Here is a 6,480-nt window from a genome sequence, read left to right on the forward strand (position 1 = left end):
TATATATATATATATATATATTATTGTAAGTATTTCTTTTATAAGTGTATGGCTTGAAGTTTAGCCCTAATCACACTTAACTTCTATGGTCTTATGACCCTCTAGAGATATATAGAGCAGTTGAGCAGTCTTCATATTTTTCCCTCTTCTGTGATGGTTTAGCAAAAAGCAGTCACTTACATTGGACAAAGAACAATCCCTATTTGAGATGGATTGGGTCTCTTACTGAGTGCTTCTAGTGGAGACACACTCCATAATTTTTCCCTTTCCTTTCCTACAGTCTTAGAAAGGAGCTAATTTGTTTTTTTTTTATTTTCTCTACTCCAACTACTTCACCATCTTTTCAGTGAGGGACTTGCTAAATTGTTCTGTGGAATGTAAATAGGTATCATAGTCTAAAGTTAACAATTAGTTTCCCTACTTTAAAATGTTTTTTAGATAGATACTCATCTTTACAATACCACTCACCCTACCTCTCACTTCAAGTGTGTATATACCTTATCATGAATGAGCTTTCATTTACCCAAAGTGCTCAAGGGGAGTACTGACCGCAGAGGTTATATTGCCCTCCCATTGATGGAGGGGTATAGTATAGTATGCTTGCAACATATACTTGTGCAGTGCTTATATTATGTGCAGGGATGAGAGCTTTTTCAGTGGTTTGGGGCATATGCTAAATGTTTTGGTTGTAGTACTGAGGTTATTAATAATTATTCTTTGGAGAGGTGAGTATCTGTTTGAAATACAAGCTGTTAATTTCCAAAATCAATCAAAAGGTATTTATGGATAACTGTAAGTCAAGAGCATTTTTTTGGATATTCCATAATTAAAATTTCTATACAAAATAATATATCAAGGACATAAAAATTTAGAAAATAGCATTTTGTGATATTAGTGACATTTATTGGTAGGATCTAATGAATAGTTTATTCTGAATTATTATTAACTTTAATTTACCATCATGGAATGGAAAGTCCCATTGTATTATCATATAATTAAGATTTTTCTACTTGATATTGTGCAATAACATGAACTAATTAGTTATTATTATTTTATGTATAAACAATAAAGATTATTAATTACAAGTACAATTTTTATTTCATTTTAGCAAATGTTACTGTAGTGCCTGTCCAGATTATGTGTCACAACAGAAAATACTTTTGATGATCCCAGTTCAGTAATGATGTTTTCAAATTGATCAGCAACTTGCAAGTAAGTAGCAATGTATAGAGAGAGATTCATCATTGTGTGTGAATGAATTAAAGACCAACTGTGGTTACCTTAAAATTTATTATTCTTTCATTGGTGATTTTACTCTATACTCTAGCCATCATATACCATGGAGACATCCTTAATGATCACTAGGTAAACAATAGAACCCACTGCTAATTTTGAACCCTGCTGTACTTGGCACACCACACTTGTAAAAATTTAACCATTAAATACACAGCTACAGAGAGAGCAAATGATGAAGATAATGTTCTAACATTAATCAATAAGCATGAATTTCATATGTGGTTAATTTCTCAAACGTTTTTAATTCATGTAGAATAATAGATAATCCAGAAGTAGCATGAATTATCTACTTGAATGGCTGGTGATTGTTTTCTTCTTCAACATAGTAAAGAACATGTTAGAAAATGTACTGTATTTGGCATTTTTTTTTAGTTGTGATGAGGATATGGTTAAAAATGATACTGTGAAAGAGCATTAAGTACTAGTGATTATACTGTGATATTATTACCTTTAATGTTATGTTTTTAATTGTGCATGTAGTAAAGCTAGTACTAGTCTAATTAAAAATATGATTGAGAAATTGGCTTAAAAGAAAAATGTTTGGTGATACATTGAATGTTTTATTATATCTAAAATTTGTTGAGAAATATTGCATTTCATTTACGTTTTTTGCATTTAAACTGTAGATAAATATTTGAATGGTTGATCAGAAATATTATGTTGTTGATAAATGTAGGGTTCTCAAAAATAGAAAAATCACTGGTAGAATAATGAAATAAACAAAAATAGACTCAAAGGAGCTATGAAAGGCTGTTAGCTTGTAACATTAATTTTAATTGAGTTTTAACTATGTATACTCACCTCTCTGCATAAAAAAAAAAAGAGCTACTACTTATGCTCCTGCTGTGAAGATTTTTGTGCACACCATAAACCTTGAATGAAGCACCCACTTCTACATTTATTAACGTTAATTGCACTTGCTTATGATTTAATCATAATTACACTACAACTCTTTTTGATACGTAGGTGACACATTCTCTGTGCTTGGTAATCCCAGTGAACACTAGAATTGGAATAAAGGCTTGTTTCTATTTTTGGCACTTCTTGTTTCAGATGTGTTTTTCTTCACAATTAATTGGCTTTTTGTGCTATGTATTTTAAACTTTTTTATCAATTTGTAGTGCAGTCTCACTTTCCTTAATTTTCTGGATTATGAGAAAGGACTATACCAAATTTTAAGCATTTCAGTTAGAATTATCTTTATTTGATTTTTTTAATGAGATTTGTAATTGGGACATGTGTTCAAGTGTTTGTGATAAGGTTTCTGTGTCAGTACTATTTCCTGTTATTTTAATCTGGTGTACAGGTCTCATTATGATATCTTCAATGTCTTTATTGTGCAATTACTTAGGCCTATGTACCATAGACATACCAGTCCAACGTTTATGTAAAAAGATGTTTTGTGTATCATTTTGATTACAATTTCATATTTATAAGTTTTTTGTATCTTCCAATATTATGACATTTCTCAACAAGAGTCATCTACTATTTTAATAGTATTTAGAAACATCCTGATGGTCAGTGATGTTACTGCCATTGTTCACCTTGTGGTTGATTCCATTCTGATTTTGAATCCAGGAATACTGATCTTCTAATTCTATTACTTCAGCTGTGCTTGCCACATCTTTTGACAGGTTTCACCAATGTTGTTTCCGCCTTCATCCTTCACTACTTGAAATATACAGGTGTATATCTTTTGTTTTCTCTTCCTTGAGATGGTTTTTGCTGAATCTCAGAATGTCATGTTGTATGAGCCTCCATCACTTGAGTCTTTTCTTTCAGCTTACGGATCTTCTATTTTTCCACTCAATCTCTGACTACTTGTCTTCATCTCTTACTGTCTCAGTTTCTTTGCTAACTTTTTTTTAGAGGTGTTACTGGGGAAAATTGCACTTACTTATCTAACCCATCAGGTTTTCTTGTATGGGCCAGATTCTTTACAGTAGGTGTCTGTGACTTGTTGGTGATAAATTTCAGTGATAAACAGCACACAATCCATTTATTTTAAAATAATATATTAAAACAAGTCAAACATATATACAAATGTTTGTTACACTGTTGGTTACCACAGTTGTATCCAAAGCTTTAAATAATTGTCTCCTTTGGTCAAAGTCCACACAGGTTGGTTTATTTTAGAATGAAATTGACAAGACAAGTTCTTCTTCTTGACTCTCTTGTTACAATACAAAGAGTGATAATTTTACTTACCTTACACTTTTGGTTACCACAGTAGTATCCAAAGCTTTGAATAATTGTCTGTTTTCATCAAAGTCCACATAAGTTGGTTCAGTTACTTTAGAACCCAGTTGACAAGACAAATTGTTTTTTCTGTACTCTCCTATTACAAAACAATCTGTGGTACTTCACTACAAACTAAGAGATATTATGATGCAATAATACTCACTCAAAACAATGAGAAAAGTTAGAAGGTTCTAGTAATGTGATGCAATAATACGAGCGCCAGTTCACAACAGTTGAACTACATGGTGTATGATTCAAACACAATTATGTAAACAAACTTGCAATAAACTATCGCTTCTAAAAATAAGTAAATTTAAAACTTGCATCAAACTTAAATTGAAACAGTCATGTATATCTAACACTCCCCCCCCAAACATTTCTTCTTATGTTGTGTCCCAGTCCACTTGTTTTTTTCTTTTTGAGTTAAACTGTTAGAATGCCTTACTTTTTGACATTCACTTTCCTAAATTGTCTCTCAGAGACTGCTGTGGTGCATCCTTTTTGTGTGATGAAGATTTTTTGGAGCTCGTTACATATTAAAATCTTGAGCCAATGCAGCTCAATAGCAGTTGTCTTTGCTTACTTTGTTTTCTTGTCTTTTTGAAACAGAGGAACCAACAGGTTTTCATTCTCTACAGTCTCATGGGGTTGCCTTCTATCCTGTTTCTAGTCCTCTTGTTACCATCCAATGTCTCCCTTCTCTGAAAGCTAATTATCATGTGTCTTGGAGGCTGCTGGCTGGTGGGAGTTCTGTTCTCCCATTTTCTACACATGTGGACTCCCTTTTTTAGACTACTAGGCTACTCATGTGCTTTCTCAGGAGTTTTCCATTTCTTTCTGCATTCCATATCACCTGATTAGAATACCATGAAATAATCTTCAACCTTACTTTGAGGTTTTACTGTTTTTATTGTTCTCACAAGGTTGGGAGATCGGCAGTCTGTCATAACTATGTTCTACTTGAACTCTCTTTGGCTGCTCTTTGATCCTAGGTGGATATTTTTTACCTTCTGAAATAGCTTCTTTCTCAGATGACCATGATCAGTGTCTCATATGCTTTCTCCACATTTCTAAAAACTGTTAATCCACCTTTCACTTTCTTTGTTTCATTACAGTGGTCAAATATTCTCCTCACAACCCTTACATTTGAGTTGGTTACAGCCTGTATGATTTCTGGTTTTTGGTTAGAGGTTACATTCTATAGGCCTACTGTTCCACTACTCAATGGACATTTGGTCTCTGCTTACCATCATCCAATGTGACATCCACTGTTGTGACCTTCCTTGAGATATTGGCTGTTCATCAAGCATACCATCATCTTCTGTCTTGTCTCTCTGGTCTTTTTATCATGATTCATTTGGACATCTGTTTTTTCCATCCACTGGCAGGAAGACACCCATTTTCAGGACCTCTGTTTTTCTTGCTCTAAACTCTCTCTCTCATTGAGCTCATAACCACAACATTCAGTCATTGGTCTATAATATCTTAGGAGCTTAGGCCTTTGTGGCAGCTTTACTAACTTGCTAAGACTGAATGTTTCCACTACGATAGTCCTATCCAAATCCAGACTACAGCTCTAGCAGTAGAAGCTCTGTGTATGGAGTGGTTCAATCTTTTCTTAAATGCTTGTTGCTCATGGTAGCCATCACTTTCACTTATTTTCTCTGTGTGCATCCTGCACTATTTACCACAAGAACAAAGTGATATTCTTCTCTGACCACTCCTTTCTCCCCCAAACTTGAGCTGCTTAGGAGGGTGGTTGGATGGTTTTTCCACTCAACCTCCCCACTTTTTCTTCCCAACACAATCATTCCACCTCAGATCATTCTCTTTATTCTCTATGCACTTTTCTTTTTCATCATATTGGTACTGTCCCTTTCCAGAGAATTTAATGTCTTTTCGTGCCCTGGGATTCCTCTTCCTTTAATTTATTTCCTTCCACATTTACAGGTTGGGTTGTACACTTTGTCCAACTTCTTCGTTTTTCTATGGATGAAGACACTTTTCTTATTTTTCATGTTTTCTCCTTTCAAGTTTGTCACGCCACAGCTTGTCATTCCTCTAGCTATCATCATCCTTCGTAAGAGATCTTGCAGGTGGGGGATGTGGACAACTCTTTAACACACAATTGTTGCATTATTTGAAATCTGAACAGGATGACTTTAGAAAGGGTTTATCTCATCAATTTGCGGGAGTTTTTCAATAGGACTTTTGTATATTTAGGTTTTATATGAAGGCTTTGAGAAGGCATTTGATAAAGTGACTCTGAATAGGTAAAACTTAAATGGTAGATTGAAAATTTGTTTGAAGGTATAAAACAGTGTTGTGGTAAGTGGTAGATTTAAGATGTGCTTGGACGTAGAAAACAGTGTTGTGGTAAGTGGTTGTCTCTCTTTGACCTTTGTTATTTATCACATATTTTGGTATAAACTACTTTGTATATGGTAAGATTTCTAAATTTGCTGGTGATACTAAGCTGTTTAGCATCGCTGAGTTTTTTGGAAAATGCTTTCTTAATGTAGAAGGACTTGGATAGTATTTAGTGGTTAAAGCGTCAAAAAGTAATTTTCACATTGATAAATGTAAAGTGTTGCATTTAAAAAAATTGTAAAGACCTTACTCTTTTTGTAGGAGAAATATAGATGTTTTGGAGAGTGAGAAGGATTAGGGTTTTCTGACTTATAAAGCATCAGGCTACCAGCTAAGTGTTTGGAAGTGGTTAAAATAGCTCTAGGCTTTGGGATTAATCTACAGTGTTTTGAGTTCAGGAATAAGGAAGTATCATTACATTGTACAAAACGTTGTGGAATATTGGGTTCAGTTTTGGTCCCTTTGTTATTGGAAAGATATTGACTTGTGTGACAAAGATCCAAGTTCAAGTTCTATCATGCTAAATGTTATAATAGGCCTACTGTAGTTTTCTCATAACATTTAACATGTTAG

General features: G+C 33.8%; 1 pseudogene; it reads left to right on the plus strand.

Annotated features, from left to right (window-relative positions):
- The window catches only part of LOC106459118, a 31,812-nt pseudogene that overhangs the window by 18,574 nt on the left and 6,758 nt on the right, over nucleotides 1-6,480 (plus strand).

This window comes from Limulus polyphemus, unplaced genomic scaffold (assembly GCF_000517525.1).
Source record: "Limulus polyphemus unplaced genomic scaffold, Limulus_polyphemus-2.1.2 Scaffold561, whole genome shotgun sequence".
NCBI classification, from domain to species: domain Eukaryota; kingdom Metazoa; phylum Arthropoda; class Merostomata; order Xiphosura; family Limulidae; genus Limulus; species Limulus polyphemus.